This window comes from Macrobrachium rosenbergii, chromosome 47, assembly GCF_040412425.1.
Source record: "Macrobrachium rosenbergii isolate ZJJX-2024 chromosome 47, ASM4041242v1, whole genome shotgun sequence".
NCBI lineage: Eukaryota > Metazoa > Arthropoda > Malacostraca > Decapoda > Palaemonidae > Macrobrachium > Macrobrachium rosenbergii.
Window position 1 is genome coordinate 34,320,624 of NC_089787.1, and position 21,107 is coordinate 34,341,730.

The 21,107-nt window shown below is 35.5% G+C and overlaps 1 long non-coding RNA gene across 1 annotated transcript in view; it reads left to right on the plus strand.

The window, feature by feature from the left end:
- Window positions 1–21,107, plus strand: part of LOC136830756 (uncharacterized) — a 212,421-nt gene that overhangs the window by 22,168 nt on the left and 169,146 nt on the right. Inside the window, exon 2 of the long non-coding RNA XR_010850736.1 lies at window positions 2,377–2,487. This is a non-coding gene — a long non-coding RNA (uncharacterized lncRNA). The remainder of the gene's footprint in view (window positions 1–2,376; window positions 2,488–21,107) is intronic.

The window sequence follows — 21,107 nt, forward strand, 5'->3', positions numbered from 1 at the left end:
AATCTTGCAAATCAATAGGGGAATATTCTGACTTACTAGAAGATCAAAACATTTCACTGCTCCCAGCAAGCATTCACTTAGCAACAGCAGCGCTGGCGGCTTTCGAAATATAGTTGGTTACACAAGGCTTGTTGAGATAAGTTTTGAGAGCCTTCTAGTTCGGATGCATGATGCATATTTAATGGCTGTTGGGTATACGTTTCCAAATGGAACTATATCATTGTGTCGGCTAGCCTTTACTGAAATTCACAACTTTTAACAATTATTTTTTTTATTTTTTTCATTTTGGATTTTTTATATTATATTTAAATGTTTATTTTTCGTCAAAATTTATTATTATTATTATTATTATTGTTGTTGTTGTTGTCGTTTTAGTCTTGCTCTCACATTTTTATTTCAGAATATGAGGATTATATATATTGATATCTTTGGATTTTCCATATTATGATAAATGTAATAAACGTAATTTGTTCGCCATGTATAGTGATATGCCTAGTCGCCTATGAAGAGGCGAAATATTTATACTGAACAACCAAACTGCTCCATTACCCAGTCGTCAGACCAAACTTTCATGAGTCAAATCAAGAAGTGAACTATATAATTCAGCCCGAGATTCAATTTAGTGTTCTCGCTTGATTCCGAGAATTCTCGGACTCTGTACAGCAGAACTCAAATGTTCTATTTGCGGAAGTTTTTCTGGAACTAATTTATTTTGTTACTCTGCTAATTAGTTTCGGTTGTTCGTTCGAAAATGAGAAAATTTTTTTTGCTGTGAATCACATACCCCTTTAAATATCCTCCACTAAAGAATTCTGTTGAATATTTTTGTATTTTTGTAATAAAAAAATTCTTAAACGGATTTCTCGATTGAAAAATATGGTTTCCATTGCAAAGGGAGGGAGAGAATATCTTAAAAATAGCTTCAGAATGGTTTAAATCTAGGGGGCTGAGGGTTACCTCATAGAGGCCCTCCCGTTCTAAAGGTAAACGTTTCGACGAGGCAATAAGCACTCAAATCAGTTATATCTCCCCACCCCCTTCTCTCTCTCTCTCTCTCTCTCTCTCTCTCTCTCTCTCTCTCTCTCTCTCTCTCTCTCTCGCTGTGACTCACAACACTTGATTAAAAACTTTAGCAACATACCCTTATTTACTTCAGCAGAGGTATACCGGGTTAAGTGAAAGCGCCCATTCCTCCCTCCTAGCCCGGTTCGAGATTCGAAGTGGTGGTCCAATAGTGAGATGAACGCGGCACCACCGAGCCACGAGGCAGAGAGAGAGAGAGAGAGAGAGAGAGAGAGAGAGAGAGAGAGAAAGAGAGAGAGAGAGAGTTAGATACGTGAACTTTGAACGAATTTGCTCTAGAACTGTAACGAGAATAAAAGCGTTCTTTACTCGCGATTCATTGAACACTGCAGTACCAATCAAAGAGCTTCGGAATCCGTTTCCCTAAATTCTCTGGGCGAGGGGTAAGACCCCAGCATGGCCCTCCAGACCCCAGGGCGGATAAACCACAAATCATCCTCGACAGGGTCTCGTTGTAACACGCCATTGCAATGTTGTTGTTGTTGTTGTATTTGTTGTCCTTGTTGCAAAAGAAGGCGACGTCTTTCCCATAATACCAAGATGCCTTTCGATCAGACGGTGGCTTCGCAAAGGCGACCATTAAGGAAAAGACGCAGTCTGGGACGTCTTTAGATACTATTCTGAGAAGCCTACCTTTTTCTATTTTGTTTTATTTTAATAAAATTCTGATGCTCAGTCTTCTAGGTTCTTCCCTTCGTGTTCCTTCATCCGTCTTTCTCTCAGAATGATATTGTCCTTCTGTCAATATGCCAGATCATTTTGCCTTTTAGAGTAATCTCTTTATGCCCTCTCTTTTTTTTTTCATGTTGTCGAGAAGACTGTCTCTTAAGATGTAGTTCCAGAACAGTTGACCATGATGAAACCATTTCTTCATTTTTTTATTATTATTATTATTATTTTTAGAATGAATGTCCTTCCTAGTGTAGTTCCATGTCAACTGACCGTTAAAGGAGAAAATGGAAAGAATCAGCAAATATATAGAGATCTAGTTTTTTCAAATTATTTTCATTGTATAAGGTCCGCAATAATATATCAGTGGTAGAATGTGAGACATTCTACCACTGACATATTATTGCGGACCGTATACAAAGTTACTCTTAGTCTCGGCATTGAGAGTTCAACCCACTATTTTCATTATATTGCTACCCTGCCACTTTCGCTCTGTCTAGCTACAAAAGTGACTGTCTACCTGTCTGTCTTTAGTCCTTAAAATGGAAATTAAATATCCGAGTCATTATTTTGTAGTTCCAGGTACTTATAATTATTTAGTGAATAATGGTAAATCTTTTCCAGGGTTTGTGTGAAACGGTTTCCAGCGATGACTGCAGTTCATAACCACAGTTCGTCAGCTGCATTGTTAAATTGCCTCAACTACGCCTGCGCGGATGGCAATGATGATGTCAGGTGAGTAAAGTAAAGAATTATTGTTATTGCTTCCAATTGTGTTAGCCGCATTTATATCGTCAACCGTAATATGTGTGTGTGAGAGAGAGAGAGAGAGAGAGAGAGAGAGAGAGAGAGAGAGAGAGAGAGAGAGAGAGAGTTAGTTTTGGAATTCTTGCATAAGGGTGAAAGGGAAATTTCAGAAAATTTCACATCTCTTTCATTGGACATCTTAGTGAATAACGGTTTTGTCGAACCACCAGTGGAAATTAATAATCCGGAAACTCTTAGGTATTACAGGTCACGCCTAGAGAGCATTGTCCAATACCAGTGTTTATTATTATTATTATTATTATTATTATTATTATTATTATTATTATTATTATTATTATTATTATTATTATTATTATTATTATTATTATTATTATTATTATTATTATTATTATTATTATTATTCATGATCTCACATTTGGAGAGAACGAGGTACAACTGTTTGTAATATCTGTTAACTAACGCTTTTTTAAATAATGCCAAAATGTAATAACACAGAAAAACATTCTGAAAAGTAGATTAATAGGCAGCTAATAATAATTAGGAAAACAGAGTTGGTCATATCGATAAATAAACGTTTATATAAATATTAAATTGCTAAGGCAATGGCGCAAAGCAATTTGAAGTAACGTCCCCACCTCTCGTAAACTTGTGAGAGAATCGGCGTCGAAAACGCTGCCAAGAAACTCCTTCCTCATTAAGAATAAGCCCGACTTTCTTAGATGGATGAAAGGGTGGCAGGAATAGGTAATTCCGCCTGAGACAGTGATCAGTAGACTAAATTACAGCACATGCAAGTATTTTGTTTATAATGACAGTGATTAACATATAATATTACATGCTGGGCTTAATGCACTTGATAAATGCAGAATCATTTATTGAATACAAACTACATGCGCAAAAATACTATTTGTAATCTGTTCACTGCCTGAAAAGGAGTTCCACATCTTATTAAGAATAAGCTCGACCTACTGAAGTGAATGAAACGGTGACAGAATTTGGTAATTATACCCGAGTCTAAGTCATTATTAGACTAAAGATTTGTATTTTTAGTTAATATTAAACATACAATACATTAAAATACTAAACATATTCAACATGAACATATTCTGACTATATTCAGAATGACTCAGCTATAACTTCCCCACTTCAAAGAAACTAGTTATATGCTAGGGCTTAATGCACCGGATAAATGCAGAATCGTTTATTAACTGCAAAATGCAAACGCAGAATTACTATCCGTAATCTGTTCACTGCCGCCTCTCTTGCAAGGGGGACTGGCAGTCTCTGGCCTGTAATTAACCTGAAACCCGAAAGTTCGTGATGAAAGTCCTTTGATCTAAGAAGCCCGATATCTTTGATCGTTACTTAGTGGGTCAAATTACTCTGAGGGTACAACCAATACTTTACCAGTTTCTAAAGAAAAAGGAAATGCCACTGTGCAGTTTTACTTATGGTAATTTTGGAAAAATAACGCGGCTTTTAACAAGTAAATAATGATAATGACGATTAGCCAAACAATCGGTAGTGAAGTCCGAAAGAAGATATTAAATAAACTCTGTAATTACAGAGGTATGAAGGGTTATACTGCCCTAAATTGGAAGACTGCAGTATCTGCAAAAATACAAAACTGAGAAAAATGGTACATACTGCAGTTTTCCCTTGCCTTACTACTGATTTTGCAGATGGTGCAAATGGGACCTCCTAAATAAAGCACTGAAGAATCATTCTGAAACTGCAGTAATTTTTGTATTAGTGTTTCACTAGCCCAGTAGGTTGCATATCTCGGTTTCGAAAATTTTGCCGGTACTGCAGTTTTCTATTTTAGGGCAGTATAGATCTATGTTTTTTTTATAATCATAAGGCCAGTGGAAGGGGCACTGCCCGAATGCCCTTTTGCAGCCCAGGCTCGAATAAAAGAAGGAAAAGTAGAAGTGTGAGAGCCAGACACGGAGAAAGACTTTGGTAGAAAGGAGAGAAGAAAGTTAGGAATGCATCGTTAAGAGGCAGATGTCTAAAGATAAGTCTCTCATGATATATAGTTCAGATGCCAACAGGGTATTGATTGATTAATGCATGTCAGTTGGCGTTGCAAAGAAAGTGGTCAATGCAGTCGCAGATATGCTTTAAACTATAGACAGTTTTGACCATACAACATAATTGTATACAAATCCAAAAGAAAAAGGCATATGGGAGAAAGTAGGTAGATTTGGATAAGACGCACATGAAAATTTAATAAGCAAATGAAAGGGAGTAGGTAGATGCAGATAAGACGCAAGTGAATGTTTAATGATATGAGAATTATAGAAATGTAGCTGAGAGATATCGAAACGGTAGGTAAATAAGGACTAAGGTCGGTAAAAAAAGATAAGTGAGTAATTTCATGGAAAAAATATGGGTATGAATGAACTCGCGGCGCCGAGAGATAGGGGCGAGTAGAAATGAGATTTTGGAGAATAAAGGAAATGATTTATGACCGTGTTCAGAAGGAGAGAGAGGGTGGGGAGGGTGTAGGGGATGGAGGTTTCAGAAATGTGGAGAGAGAGAGAGAGAGAGAGAGAGAGAGAGAGAGAGAGAGAGAGTGGCGGATGGATGTTTTGAAATGTGGAGAGAGAGAGAGAGAGAGAGAGAGAGAGAGAGAGAGAGAGAGAGAGAGAGAGAGAGATGAAGGTTCTGGAATGTGGAGGAGATGAGGTTTTGGAATGTGGAGGAGAGAGAGAGAGAGGAGAGAGAAATGAATGAGAGAGAGAGAGAGAGAGAGAGAGATGAGGGTTCTGGAATTTGGGAGATGGAGAGAGGTTTTGAAATAAATGTGAGAGAGAGAGAGAGAAGTGGGGATAGGAGATGGAGATTTTTGAAATAAATGTGGAGAGAGAGAGAGAGAGAGAGAGAGAGAGAGAGAGAGAGAGAGAGGGAGAGAGAGAGAGGGGATTGATGAAGGTGAATCCATGCCCATCATAATTCTTACCTGTCACAGTAATGGAGGTTACTAAATGGACAGATAAATGTACTCGGAAATATGGTCTTAGAAAAGTTATTATCTATGGTAATAAATAATAACTTATTTATGATTCGTGTTACGAGGACTTTTTTCATATGCGTTACAATTCTCAGTTTAGTAATGTGGGTATTTGTCTCTTACAGTCCCATCGAAGGCGCTTTCTGTAAAAGAAGCCTCTCTCTCTCTCTCTCTCTCTCTCTCTCTCTCTCTCTCTCTCTCTCTCTCTCTCTCAGTGACTGGCAGTCGAAACGACAGATAAGTATCAATCAGTCAGTCAACTCTCTCTCTCTCTCTCTCTCTCTCTCTCTCTCTCTCTCTCTCTCTTTAGCAGTTATACCTGGAGTGAGCTTCAAAATAATTAGACAAGAGATAGAAAAGTATAATTTTGTCAGTTATAGAAAGGAGAATGACTACAAACAACTTAGTAATTAAAACGAACGCCTACAAATAACAGTAATTATAGTAATTATAATGAACGCCTACAAATAACAGTAATTATAATGAACGCCTACAAATAACTTTGTATTTACAATGAACGCAGATATTTCTTGGTGATGAGACGCTAATATTAACATTGACATTAAGGTGTATACAAGACAAGCATCAAAAACCGTTTCGTAATCTAGTCATAGCACCGGCTTATCAAAGCAGCAGCCGCAATTAACCTGAAACCTGGAAGTTCGTGCGAAAGTCCTTTAATCAAAGTCCGATATCCTTGGGCGTTACTGAATGAGGTAAAGTGTGATAAAGGTAAAAATGTTACTTTACCAATTTTTGAAGGGAATGGATTGTATGTGATTTGATTAAAGGAAATTTTGGCACGTAAAGAAAACAAGTAAAAAAATGCGCCGAAGTTTCTTCGGCGCAGTCGAGTTTTCTGTACACTCGCTACAGCGCACAATCAGTGCCACCGAAAATAGATCGATCTTTCGGTGGTCTCGGTGTAGTGCTGTATGAACCGCGGCCCATGACACTTTACCCATGGCCTGGTGGTGGCCTGTCCTATATCATTGCCAGAAGCACGATTATGGCTAACATTAACCTTAAATAAAATCAAAGCTAGAGGGCTGCAATTTGTTATGTTTGATGATTGGAAGGTGGATGATCAAAATACCAATGTATAGCCCTCTAGCCTCAGTAGTTTTTAAGATCTGAGGGCGGACAGAAAAGGTGCGGACGGACAGACAAAGCCGGCACAATAGTTTCCTTTTTCAGAAAACTAAGAAGGCATATAATTTCCGAAATAGAAAACGAAGATATCCAGTTCATTGAGAGCAATAAGATCTAAGAGAGCTGCATGGCTTAATTTTGTAATCAAAAAGGTTAATGGGACGGGCAGCCTAATGCCCCTTGCAAGCCCAGGCCCGAATAGAAATAGGAGGAGAAAAGTAGGGAGGTTTTAGCCTTAGGTCACCTTTCGTTCAAGATGGGAAAATAGTAAGATTTAACGAGGAGGGAACCAATAATGTAGCGTTAAATAAAAATTAAAACAGTCTTTTATTAAAATGCACTAAACATGGAAGGAAATGCTACAAGAAAAGAGATATATTTTTTTAATGCTTGTAGCACTTCCTTTCAGGTTTGGTCCCCACGCTTTTATTTTTGTAGACATGATTAATTGTAAGAAAATACTGGTGTTTCCAAAAATTACTTTTTAGTGCATTTTTATAAAAGCGTGTTTTAATTTTTTTTATTTTTTATTTTATACTTTTTAGTTTTGGCAGCAATTGTAGCCGATTTATGATTGTACCTAACGAAATTGAACGTGATATCCTGTCGAGTCAAAGAAGGTATGAAAAATCCGAAGAGTTTCATACAAATCTTGAGCTGCTGGGAGAGGTCACTGTAGGGTCACTAGAGGTCACCACTGACCTACTGATCATGTAAGGTTGTATTGTCACCGAGAGTGGGTAACCATGCAAAATTTCAAGTCCATCGGACGAAGGGAACAGGTAAAAAATTGAGTTGCAATTTTGGCCCAAACAGGCACAGAAGCCAAGTTAAATAAAAGCGTGTAAAAAGACAAGTCAGTTTTCATTAAATCAAAACCATGGATGTAGCTAAAGCTGATGCATGTGGATTGACGTCGCAGTGACTATGGTCATTTACGCTGCAAATATGCACCTTGACTTTTAAATCATTTGAATTTTTTTGTTTTTTTAGGAATATAAAAGGCAAAGAAAAAGGCAGCTCGTTGATAGGTGTTCAGAAGATGCAAGTGAACACTTAAAAACAAGACAGCCATAGATTTGATATACTTAAAATTCCGCAAAAGAAATGAGAACGAAAAGAATAAGCAGATGGGAAAACAAGGTGGGCGATAAAACCGCACCAGAGGAAATTTATGGGGAAAATATGGGTGCCTGTGAATGTGTGGTCATGAGAAAGAGGGTAGAGGTGAGAGACCGAGAATAGAGATAATGATTGATGGCCGTTTCCAAGGAAGGAAAGAGAGAGAGATTTGAGAAGGGAGGTCAGTTAAGATCGAGAGAGAGAGAGAGAGAGAGAGAGAGAGAGAGAGAGAGAGAGAGAGAGAGAGAGACGGCAGGGGAGGTCCTTTAAGATCAAGAGAGAGAGAGAGAGATTTGGGAGGGGAGGTCAGTTAAGATTAAAAGAGAGATAGAGAGATACAGGGCAGGGAGAGGTCCTTTAAGATCAAAGAGAGAGAGAGAGAGAGAGAGAGAGAGAGAGAGAGAGAGAGAGAGAGAGAGATTTGGGAGGGGAAGTCATTTAAGATTAAAAGAGAGATAGAGAGAGATACGAGAGGGAGGTCATTTAAGATCAGAGAGAGAGAGAGAGAGAGGGTGGGGTGAAAATGGATTCCATTGCCATCATAAGTCTTACCTGTCACAGAAAATGGGGCTTAAGAAAGGGCACGAGTTAACGCGGAAAAATGATGTGGACAAAAGTACTTTTCATTCTTCTTTATTTATTAATTTGTTTATTTATTTTGCCTTTTTAATAAGTGATCTCTTCCTTCTGTACTTCCCGTTGTCTCCTGTCACTTCTTTGTCATGAACACGGTAGTCTTTGGAAGCTTGAATTTCAAGTCAAAGGCCCCTGCGTACATCTTCTGAATAATAATAAAATAGTTATGTGTATTGTGAGTGAGTTTACCATAAAGTTGAATTTCGTAGTTAAATAGAGAATGTTTAACATTTTCAGGTATATGGGAAATAGGTTTTGTTTTCAGTTATTAATTTGTTGACGGTCATACGGTTGAAATACAGGTTGGCCCAGGCGAGATAACCCTTACAACATTGGAGTTTAAGTGTCCACAAGATGTTCTCGTTTCCAGGAAATAGTTGAATTTTAATAATTATTAATATATTTCCTTACAACATTGGGTTTTAAGTGTCCACAAGATGTTCTCGTTTCCAGGAAATAGTTGAATTTTAATAATTATTAATATATTTAATTTATGAAAATATCATATGTTTGTCATTATATATTATCCCCCAAGATTATTTACTATTTAGAGACGATATTGTATAAATGTAAGGAAAACTTTCATGAGAACTTTCACTATCTTCGTTGTTTATTTATAAAAGTCTGTTACAAAACAGACAGAGTCAAGGGAGGGTTAAAAAGAACAGATCTAATTAAAAACAGACATGTGCCACGCAGCAAATAAAGAAAAAAATAAACAAAAGATATAATATGAAAAGAATTATTCATCCCGTGCCTCTCATAAGCAGGAAGGAATAACATTGTTGCCTCAAAATTCCAGGAATAAAAAGCTTAATGAGTCTGCTCAAATGTTTTAATTTCATGGGGCAGAAAAATTCCGTTATGTTTTGTTGTCTGAATTTATTATTATTCTCGAATTCAAGGGAGACCTGTTCTAGCCGTCTAATTTATCCTGAATTTCAGGGAATAATATTCTTATATATTCATTGATTTATGAAGCTTTTCCTTCAGTTTCAGCAAAATGTTCCCGAGATTTTCATTAAATCATAATTTTCCCTACAATTCAGAAATAAATTTTCGTACGTTTTCTATGAAATAAGTATTTTTCTTGCAATTTGAGAAAAGAAAATTTTATATATTTCTAATGAATTAGGGTAGTCTCCCTTAAATTAGTAAAGTCTAAATTTGTAGCTCTGTTCCTTTAATTTATAACAGGAAATCATTGTAGTTTTCACTTGAATTTCAGAAACGATTTTCATTTTGATAGGTTGATTCGATTTTCTTGAATGCAAATATTCCTGTTAATAATATGATATATAACGAAGATGATGTAAAAGTTATGATAAATAACGAGTGGAATTTGAACCTTTTTTTTTCACTTTTCATGTCTCGAATCGAGTTCAAACATTAGTTATCCTTATTACTAAACACGACTAGAAATTTCAGATTAGATATTATTATATATTTCCATAAGGATAGAGACTTAATCTCCGTGAGGAGACTAAAATTTAATACTTACGTATTTCTTGGTATTCTTTAGTTAGTACGTATTTCTTGGTATTCTTTAATTAGTATTCATACACTTCATTTTAAGCCAGTTTGGTTGTTTAATAAATGGAGATTTTTGACGTAAATCAGTGTTTAGTACGAATATGAGATGTTTATGATTATCCTGTTGGTTATGACAAGAAAAATAACATTTTTCTTTTAAAAGTTTTGTGGAATAATCGTATCTTTCTTATATACTCGTACTTCTCATTCATTATATATCATATGTGTGAATATGTCAGATTTGAAGAACTTATACAGTTGATCTCATAAAAAATAAAACTTACTATAGCCGAATCACTTACGGTAGATACTTGGGCCTACGAGACGTTTGTTTGGCGGCCTCTGATTGGCTGGTACCGGGAGGCAGGCGACTTGCTCACTCTCTCATTTTTACGTATGTAGCTCAGAAAACTAGCAATATGTTTATATATTTCTTCATTTATCTCACGTTTGAACAAGATAGGAAAGTTTTGGTCATACCGTAGGATTCGGTATTAATTGTACAACTAAATATGATTTCCTGAAATCAATAAGAGAAAACACAAAGGAATTACAACGAGTAAAAGTGACGAGAGAAGCATTTAATTCTTTATGCCCGTTTTTACTTATCACCGGATTTTGCATCATTCATGCGATCAAGATAAAAATAAAACTTGTGTTTTCATACAATAAATTCACCCTGAATAATCTGGTGCTTTCAGATTTTAGATGCGTGTAATATGTGAAGAGAAAATGAAGAATATGTCTTATTATGTTACATCCGTTCTTGACGCAGTTTGCCAAGAGACGGTGATGATTATCTGCACTACACTGCGTTGGTCCTCTAAGCCGTTGACAGTTGCCAATTGGTGATATGAGAAGTTTGCAGTTCGGCAGTATTTGCTGCATTATTGTCATTACATTTTCTGTAAATAAATGCATAGAATTCCCATTATGACTGTCGAACATTTTCACTACAATATCATATATGTCCTTATGTCTGGACATATCTGATACAAAATAATAATAATAATAATCAGATGGATGCATCTGGATGCGCTGGCTTCAATTTAGACATCGCCAACAGATTTTATGGTAAGAAATATAAAATGAACTTTCGTCCATTGAATGAACATATGAAAAATAAGCTTTTGATGTTATTGACCAGAGAAATGAGCGGCTATAATAATGAACTCATCATTATGTAGGCCTGTTATTTATCATGTAGTCTTCAGTATGCATGCAAATTTCTAGACTAAATTGAAGCCAGCACATCCAGATGCATCCATCTGATTATTTTTTTTCGTACTAGATACGTCAGACATACGGACATATGTGATATTGTAGTGAAAATGTTCGACAGTCATAATGGGAATTCTATGCATTTATTTACAGAAAATGTAATGACAATAATACAGCAAATATTGTCGAAACTGCAAACTTTTCATATCGCCTATTGGCAAATGTCAACAGCTGAGAGGACCAACGCAGTGTCGTGCAGATCATCATCACCGTCTCTTGGCAAACTGCGTCAAGAACGGAAAACATAATAAGACATATTCTTCATTTTCTCTTCACATATTACACGCATCTAAAATTTGAAAGCACCAGAGTATTCAGGGTGAATTTATTGTATGAAAACACAAGTTTTATTTCATCTTGATCGCATGAATGATGCAAAATCCGATAAAAAGTAAAATCGGGTATAAAGAATTAAATGCTTCTCACTTCACTTTTACTCGCTGTAATTCCTTTGTATTTTCTCTTATTGATTTCAGGAAATCATATTTTGTTGTACAATTAATACCGAATCCTACGGTATGACCAAAACTTTCCTATCTTGTTCAAAACGTGAGATAAATGAAGAAATATATAAACATATTGCTAGTTTTCTGAGCTACATACGTAAAAATGAGAGAGTGAGCAAGTCGCCTGCCTCCCGATACCAGCCAATCAGAGGCCGCCAAACAAACGTCTCGTAGGCCCAAGAATCTACTGTAAGTGAATAGGCTATATCAACAAACGGGGTGAAAAAGAATGAACATTCCTATACATTTACCAATTTTCTGGGAAGGTTACGAAGTTTTTTTTTAAATATTGTAATTATTTATATTATTTTTTTTCATTTCTCAAGTGCTGTGGTAATCACAGCTGACAAGGTTATATTTCTTCTAATATCTGTAGATTCTGGTAATATTGAAACCTGCTTTCATAATTAATACCATTTGATGTTGTACCCTTTATGAAAGGCTCATATTATATGTATCAGATACCCGAGAAATCGGTCTTTTTAACTCGTCTTAAACTTGAAATGGCTCAATAATAATGAATACGTTAGTTCTAAAAACTGATTATTGTACGTGACCAATTGTCTCAAATAGCGCCTATGACGACACGATTAATGCTGTTTAGTAATAAACAAAATTCATGGCCCGTTTTGTTAAACAAAATTCGTGACCCGTTTGCCACATTAATGTTTAGTCAAACCTCTAGAATTGTTAAAGAATATTTCCAGGAAGAGAACTAAGTGGTCTTGAGAATTCCCCTGGTTGGGATAAGGGGAGATTTTCAGTAACTGAATTTATCTATACAATTTATTTGCAACACTATATTCATCAGAGATATTAAACATTTGATTTAACCAGAGTATTTGCGTAAGTTATCTCAGGAAGGTAAACAATTTTCAAAGAAGTATAAACCTAATTTCTCATATTTCCATTGAGAATAACGTAGAATTAGTGGATGGAAGACGTTGGAAATGTAAATGGAATTAAGTGACTTGAATATTATTAGAGATATTAAAAATTTAATTTAACCTGAGTATTTTTTGCAAACGATCTAATCAACTTTAAAAATTTTCATAGAATTATAAAACTATTTCACATATTTTGATTATAAGCAACGTGAAATCACGCTATGGAAGACGTTGGAAATGTAAATGGTATCAAGCGACTTGAAAATTAAGAAAGGATCCTTCTCGGAAGGAACTGCCTCGTCGGAGAATGACTCGAAATGTAACGTGAAAGAAGGTATTAGTTCAGATCCTCAGCTTGTAAGCTGATTAAGGCGCGCAGAAGCATCGGAAGACGTAGTTACAAGAGGGAATTTCGTCTTGCATATGTATAAAAATTATATACTCGTATATGTATATATATATATATATATATATATATATATATATATATATATATCTACACACATTATATATACAGTATATATGTATGTATATATATATATATATATATATATATATATATATATATATATATATATATATATATATATATATATATATATTACATATATTATATACAGTATATATACAGTATATATATATATATATATATATATATATATATATATATATATATATATATATATATATATATATATATATATATATATATATATATATGCATGATGCAGGATGATAGAGAGAGAGAGAGAGAGAGAGAGAGAGAGAGAGAGAGAGAGAAAGTATTCAAGAAAAAATTGGTTGAGGAAAAGAAGGAAGAAATAAAAATAGAGAGAAGAAGGTGAGCATGAATTTTAAGAAGCTCTTCTTTGAGGCAGAAAATGCTGAGAAAATAATGAAGAAATGTGTCTTAGAATAAAAGATCCAAATAGAGAGGTGCTGTCAAAAGAAATATAGTAAACTATGCGTAGAGTAGGAGTATTTATAAATTGAGAATGCTTGCGGAAGTATTATAAAGATTTGTTTCACTGGGAGAGTGAAAAGAAGCAGCTTTTACCGGCAACACAGGCACAGTTAGAAACATAACATCAAAGATTTTTAAAAAGTGTCACTCTGGAACTCAGATGAAAATTGACAGTTTTTGACCAGTGGAAAGAGACGGAAAAATGTAGGATGGTTTTTTTCTAATTTTTATCAGAAAACTCATAGCGTTATGAAAGATGCTAATATCCCTATTTCGTCATATGTTGCACATATCCTCATTTTATTACATGTTGCTAATATCCTCCGTTCATTACATGTTGCTATATCGTCATTTCATTACATGTCGTTATTATCCTCATTTCATTACGTGTTGCTAATATCCTCATTTCATTACATGTTGCTAATATCCCCATTTCATTACATGTTGCTAATATCCTAATTTCATTACATGTTGCTAATATCTTCATTTCAGTACATGTTGCTAATATCCTCATTTCATTACATGTTGCACATATCCTCATTTCAGTACATGTTGCTAATATCCTCATTCCATTACATGTTGCTAATATCCTCCTTTCATTACGTGTTACTAATATCCTCATTTCAGTACATGATGCTAATATCCTCATTCCATTACATGTTGCTGATATCCTCATTTCAGTACATGTTGCTAATATCCTCATTTCAGTACATGTTGCTAATATCCTCATTTCAGTACGTGTTGCTAATATCCTCATTTCATTACATGTTGCTAATATCCTCATTTCATTACATGTTGCTAATATCCTCATTTCATTACGCGTTGCTAATATCCTCATTTCATTGCTTATTGCTAATATCCTCATTTCATTAGGTGTTGCTGATATAATTTCATTACGTGTTGCTAATTTCCTCATTTCATTCCTTGTTGTTAATATCTTCATTTCATTACGCGTTGCTAATATCCTCATTTCATTACGTGTTGCTAATACCCTCATTTCATTACGTGTTGCTAATATCCTCATTTCTTTACGTTTTGCTTTTCATTACATGCTGTTAATATGCTCATTCATTATGTGTTGCTGATATCCACTTTTCATTACGTGTTGCTAAAATATCATCATTTCATTACGTGTTGCTAATATCCACATTTTATTACGCGTTGCTAATATCATTTCATTACGTGTTGCCAATATCCTCGTATCTCTCTCTCTCTCTCTCTCTCTCTCTCTCTCTCTCTCTCTCTCTCTCTATATATATATATATATATATATATATATATATATATATATATATATATATATATATGAGGATATTATACATACATAATGAAACACAAAATGAAATGATATTAGCAATGCGTAATGAAATGTGGATATCAGCAACACTTAACAGAGAGAGAGAGAGAGAGAGAGAATGAGATTAGAGAGATGAAAGAAAAATTCAGTAGGTTTAACAGAGAGAGAGATAGAGTGAGAGAGAGAGGAGGGACGGCCATAGACAAGAGATGTCGCGGGGAGGACAAGCTCTCCTCGGTAAATAAAGAAAACGGAGGCCGACGCAGCAAACGAGAAGAATCGACGAGGGGTCCTAAGTGCCGAATTAATTAGTTCCAGAGGGAGAGAAAAGGGGTTCCGTGAGAGGTCGCTTTTCGAGTAGGGCAGGTCGAGGGCTGTGGGACTGAGGTGAGGTCAGGTCAGGGGGTAGGGTAGGGGAGAGAGGGAGGGAGGGGGGTTTACCTGAAGAACTCAACTCCTTGGTTGTAAAGGGATGAATATTCTGGAAAGTAAGTAAATGTACTGGATTGACAAATAACTCCGAGAGAAAAGTTTGTGTGCAGGTGAGGAGGGACGAGGTGTTGGACAGGTGTTGTAAAGGAAGTAGGAGGTTGTTTTATGGTAATTCTAGCGTTAGGGAATTAAATGGGTTTTCCTGGAGGTTGTGTAAATATGCAAGAGCGATTAAAGCAAGGGATAGCGAGAATACCTCAACAATATTCTGTGTAGTTACTTAAAGAAATGACGTATTAATACGGCACTTTTGAGAGAGGAAGAGAATATTAGAATCATTTTATTTTTGAGCTTATAAAAAAATGTAGCCCTGGAGTCCAAAGAAAGCCCAAAGGATAAAACAAAGTGCTGAAAATAATAATAATAATAAACAAATATTGATACCGTTTAGAAATTTGTTAGCGGTTGAGAAGAAACGAATTGGGATGGAAGAATTCAAATAAGTTGATTTACGTTTTGAGAAGATGTTTGCATAATAGGTATATAAAAATAATAATTTGAATGAAAGAAAACATAAGCTTGTTTTACGACCATTAGAATATTGGCTGGTGAACATATGTTTTCATGAACGGCAACCTATAATCACTTTCATGGGATTAAAGTTTGCAAAGAAACAGTAGAACTGAAAAGTACAAAATGGTTATAAAAAAAGCGCAGAATACTCATGCAGTGAAATAAATAATTGAAAAGCAGAAAATAACGCTCGAGAGAATTAGAAGCGCGATGTAAAGTTGTAGGGAAAGAGATACTAGAGTGCGAACTTGTATTATTCGTTACGAGAATGTCAGAGGGGGAGAATTTTGAGAGAGTGTCAGAAAATGGTTATTGTTATTTCTGTCGGGAGGTAAATCCGTCTTATGAAGAGACGAAACTGGGCTGGAAAATCCGTTGAATGTTTCATATAGAATAGACGGAAATAACTGTTGAGGAGGATGGAAAATGAAATAAATGATGTTTGTAGTCATGGGTGTAATACAAGAGCACACTGTAGAAGTGGCGTTTCTTCTGTAGAAACGAATTGGAATGCTACATCGGAGAGGGGAAACGATTTTCATGAACCTCTGAATGGTTTATGGGATTATTCAGTTGAAATAAAAAATGAAAGGGACAGCTTTGCAATTTGGGTGACTCGCATTCTGCTAAAAAAAAACGTAGATTGTGGTAGATGTTTGTTTGTGGTTGATTTGTTTGGCATGTAAAGAAAACAAGTAAAAAATGCGCCGGAGTTTCTGCGCAATGGAGTTTTCTGTACAGCGGCCACTTCATATAATCAAGGCCACCGAAAATAGATCTATCTTTCGGTGGTCTCGGTATAATGCTGTATGAACCGCGCCCATAAAACTTTAACCACTACCCGGTGGTGGCCTATCCTATATCGTTGACAGAAACACGATTATGGCTAACTTAACCTTAAATAAGATAAAAACTACTGAGGCTAGAGGTCTACAATTTGTAATGTTTGATGATTGGAGGGTGGATGATCAACATACCAGTTTGCAGCCTCAGTAGTTTTTAAGATCTGAGGGCGGACAGAATAAACTGCGGACGGACAGACAAAACCGGCATAATAGTTGTCTTTTACAGAAAACTAAAATAGTGGCAAAATCATTCCCATATTTATTCTTGCTTTTTGTGTTGCCTATCCTTCAAGAGCCAGGCCTCCGCTTATTACGGGATTTAAGGTACTTTTTTCCCCTCCCACTCCCTTTTTAGCGTAGAGTAGAACTCGGAGGCGGTTGCTGTCGGGGAATCGAATCCCTCAGGTGACGAACCACTTATCAGTTATAATGGGATTACTGTATATCCGTGATAGAGCGAAATAGATATTAAACGACATGCGCAGCTTAATGTTTGTGAATATAGAAAGGCCACGTGATGTGGTATATATATATATATATATATATATATATATATATATATATATATATATATATATATATATATATATATATATATATATATATATATATATATATATATATATATATATATATATATATATATATATACTGTATATAACCAGAAATGGGCACGCCCAGCAGCTACCGCCATTGTATCCATGACACCGCGATAGCCGAAGACGAAGACAGCCTACAGTGACTCAAGGACACTTTTTGAAGCCAAATCTAGTTAGTATTCCAACATTAAGAGGAGTAATAATAACTAGGTCCCATCCTAGTTGTATTTCTAGAATTTCATTGTGAAATATTGATCCAGACAGTACCTTAGTGGTGCCAGTGAGTGCCCAACTCGATACCTTGAATTCACCACCAGTGTAGATGTTTGGTTGGTGTCCATAATGAGGCTGAGAAAGTAACCCAGCAATTTATAGACAACGGCTCAGCTAAAAGCATTATTGAGAGGGGTCGCAAGGAGGCTTATCAGTCATGACGAGAGATGCTAGAAATAACAACGACGTAAAAATAATTTGCTTGCATTATTCTATTTATTATTTAATTTGTTAATTTATTTTGTCTTTTTTAATAAGTGATCTCTTTTATCTGTATTTCCCATTACCCTTTGTTACCTCTTTCAAATGAGCGCCACATTCTTTGAAAGCTTGAATTTCAAGTCTGTGGGCTTGTTCCATATGAATAGGGTTCATCTTCTGAGCAGTAATAATAATAGTACTGCTATAAAACAGTTTATTTCTCTCTAGGCAGTTACTTTTAGTAGTCACAGAAATATTGGATTATGCCTGGAACAAGGGTAACGCTCTTCATCCTAGAGGCTCTATTTATCAAGGAAGAAAAAACCTCAGTCATTTAACAGTATTTTGTTTCCTCGGAATATCTTCGCAACAATCTGAGCATCTACCCCCTCCCACCACCACCACCACCACCACGGCCATCCCCGTAGCACAGAGCGTCCAAGTTTTTCAGTCTGAGGTCACTCTTTAAAAAACAAATAGTCATGCGGACTGCCTGTATGTATATATGTATATGTGTTTGTATATATATATATATATATATATATATATATATATATATATATATATATATATATATATATATATATATTATATATATATACTGTATATATACAGTTTATATGATGGAACACACAACAGACGCCAGTGAAACTTTTCTTTGCAGTTATTGATTTTGCAAGGAATATTTCTTGTATTCAGGCCAAGCGCTAAATCTAATTTTTATGTTATAAAAAAGAGAAATATACTTTTAATTATTTTTCTCTAGCGGGCCACTTCCAAATCAAACGGGCCACTTTTGACCCACGGGTATGGGGTTGCAGGGCCCTGCCGTCGGGGGTAGTGCCTTCACTGCACTTCAAGTGGTGCACTGCATACAATACTAAAGGGTGTTTGCAGAGTCCTTCCGGCTCCTAGCTACACCCACCTCTTAGCCTTTCACTTTGCCTCCATTTTCGCTTCCTCTCTTCAGATTTGCTACCCAGGCTCTGTAACTATTACTTTTCAATGCAGTTGTGAGGGTCTCCTTCCAGTTCGACCTTTAGATCCTTGTAACTCATCTTTTTTTTCTGGATTCCTTTATCTCGCCGTCCATCTTCCTGTTTGCGCTGCCCTTAGCGCTGATTGGCTGAAAGTGCCCCTGTACAGTGCTTGACAGCCTAAATTGCATAAAATCAATCAGTCAGTCAATCATACCTGACCTCCACCCCTCCTCAGTATGTCATGCCCTTCCTATCAACTGGTCAACGACTTTCCTTCCCGTGTCACCTTCCAGGTGAGTCTTTTCACCAGCTAGAAATAATAGAATAAGAAATATATTATATATATATATATATATATATATATATATATATATATATATATATATATATATATATATATATATATATATATATATATATATTTATGTGTATTTATATATATATTATATATATATATATCTCATGACTTACATCGTGTTAATTTTTTTTCTCTTTATGAAAGGTTAATGTGTCCGTAATCAACACGTTCTTATTAAACGGAAACCAAAATATCTCAAGTGTGGGCAAATTAGACAACTTTTTATTCTTGTCTCTATTCTTTATCTCACCAAGGTTAGATTTCAGGGCAATAAAGGTGTACGGTTCTGGGAAAAGATATAACGGCAGGCAATTTAAATATTAAATGAAGAAAATGGAAAAATGAAAATTGTGTATTCAGATTCATGCGAATTTGGGCAGCTCAGTTGCCTACATTATGTCAGTATGTTGCTGGGAAAAGACACAATGTCAGGAAATTTAAATGTTAAATGACGAATAATGAAAATGGAAATTTTTATATAAATAAAGATCCATTAGAATATGGGAAGTTCAGTTGACTACATTATGTGAATATCTTGCTTTTTTGTATTAAATATCTTACATGTTTTTATTTGATTGTCACAACTTTGCCAAGCGGAACCGAGAGTGAAAAATATATATTAACCTTCGTAAGTCTTACGAAAACTTTTCGGACAGAGATCAACAATTGAAGTGACTTAGCACACACGAGGAAAAGTTAAAAGTACATTCTGTCTGTGATGTTCGAAAATCTGGTAAAATACAAAGCAGCTTATTAATTAGATGAAATGAAGTTACTCATTACATTTTGTGATCTTGGAAAAGCTAAACCTTACACTCATTTCTTCTAGTTATATTTGAGTTGATGCCATGTCCCTCTGATTGCGAGACATCTGGATACCTGAAGAATTCTATTTTTCTTAGTGTCGTAGGATGTGGTCTTGTAATTAGTGCTCATAAACTTTGGGATAGTGCCATATCCTTTGCACCATAGTCTTTAAGAGTTGGGGCCATGTAAGATCTCTTGCTTGACAGTAACCTAGATGTTGTGACGCCAATTTTAATAGACAGAAATCAGTTAATTAATCTCTTGCCTGAGGAACAATGAGGTCTTTGAAAGTACTTTATTTCATATCCTTATTCATTTTATTCGTCTTATTCATTATTATCTGATAAATATCTGTTCATCCATATGCCAATAATTTTCCCTTAGTTCATTTTTACTCTTTTATTTTTTCTCTCTCTCAAAATGAGGTTTTTATTTTCCGAAGTAAAGAAAGATAATGCCCAATTTTTTCCCGCCAGACAGTAGCCGCATTACGCATAATAAACCAACCATTAATAATTCATGGACGTAGCATTGTTGCAATTTCCCTTCTAGGAATTATTTAAAAGCCTGTAAGCGTTTACATGCTTTATTTTATGAGCAGTTTTCTCCGGTGGAATTCAGAAACAAATGACTGATTTTTTTTTTTAGGGGAAAATGCAAAGATATTCACGTAAACTAAAAGTTTCCCTGGATAGCAGATAGTCCCGTGCGTGATATCTTCATATAAAGGTCAAATAGCCTCCTGGCACGGCTGTGGCATAGAAAAAATGAGCCCTCGAAATATTTTCTCTTCTCCCACCCCCACCCCGTGTACTGCCTGGAATCGATACTCGATAGAGAAGAAGCGGCAATTTACGACAGTTTGAAGTAAAAGAAAGCAGTTTCGTTTTATGACAACGAGGGCGTAATGCCTGGTGCCTTCGTTGTCGAATTTTGCATTTTTTTCCTGTTTTTAAGTTCTGGAGCCGGATATTGGAATATTAGGTCATTTCACTTTTTTTCTGGTGTCATTGTATTTCTTTTTCATATGTTATTGCATTTTCATTTGCTGGAGAGAGAGAGAGAGAGAGAGAGAGAGAGGGGTTGCCACTTTATGCAGGAGACATTTATTTTTGGGGTGTCCTT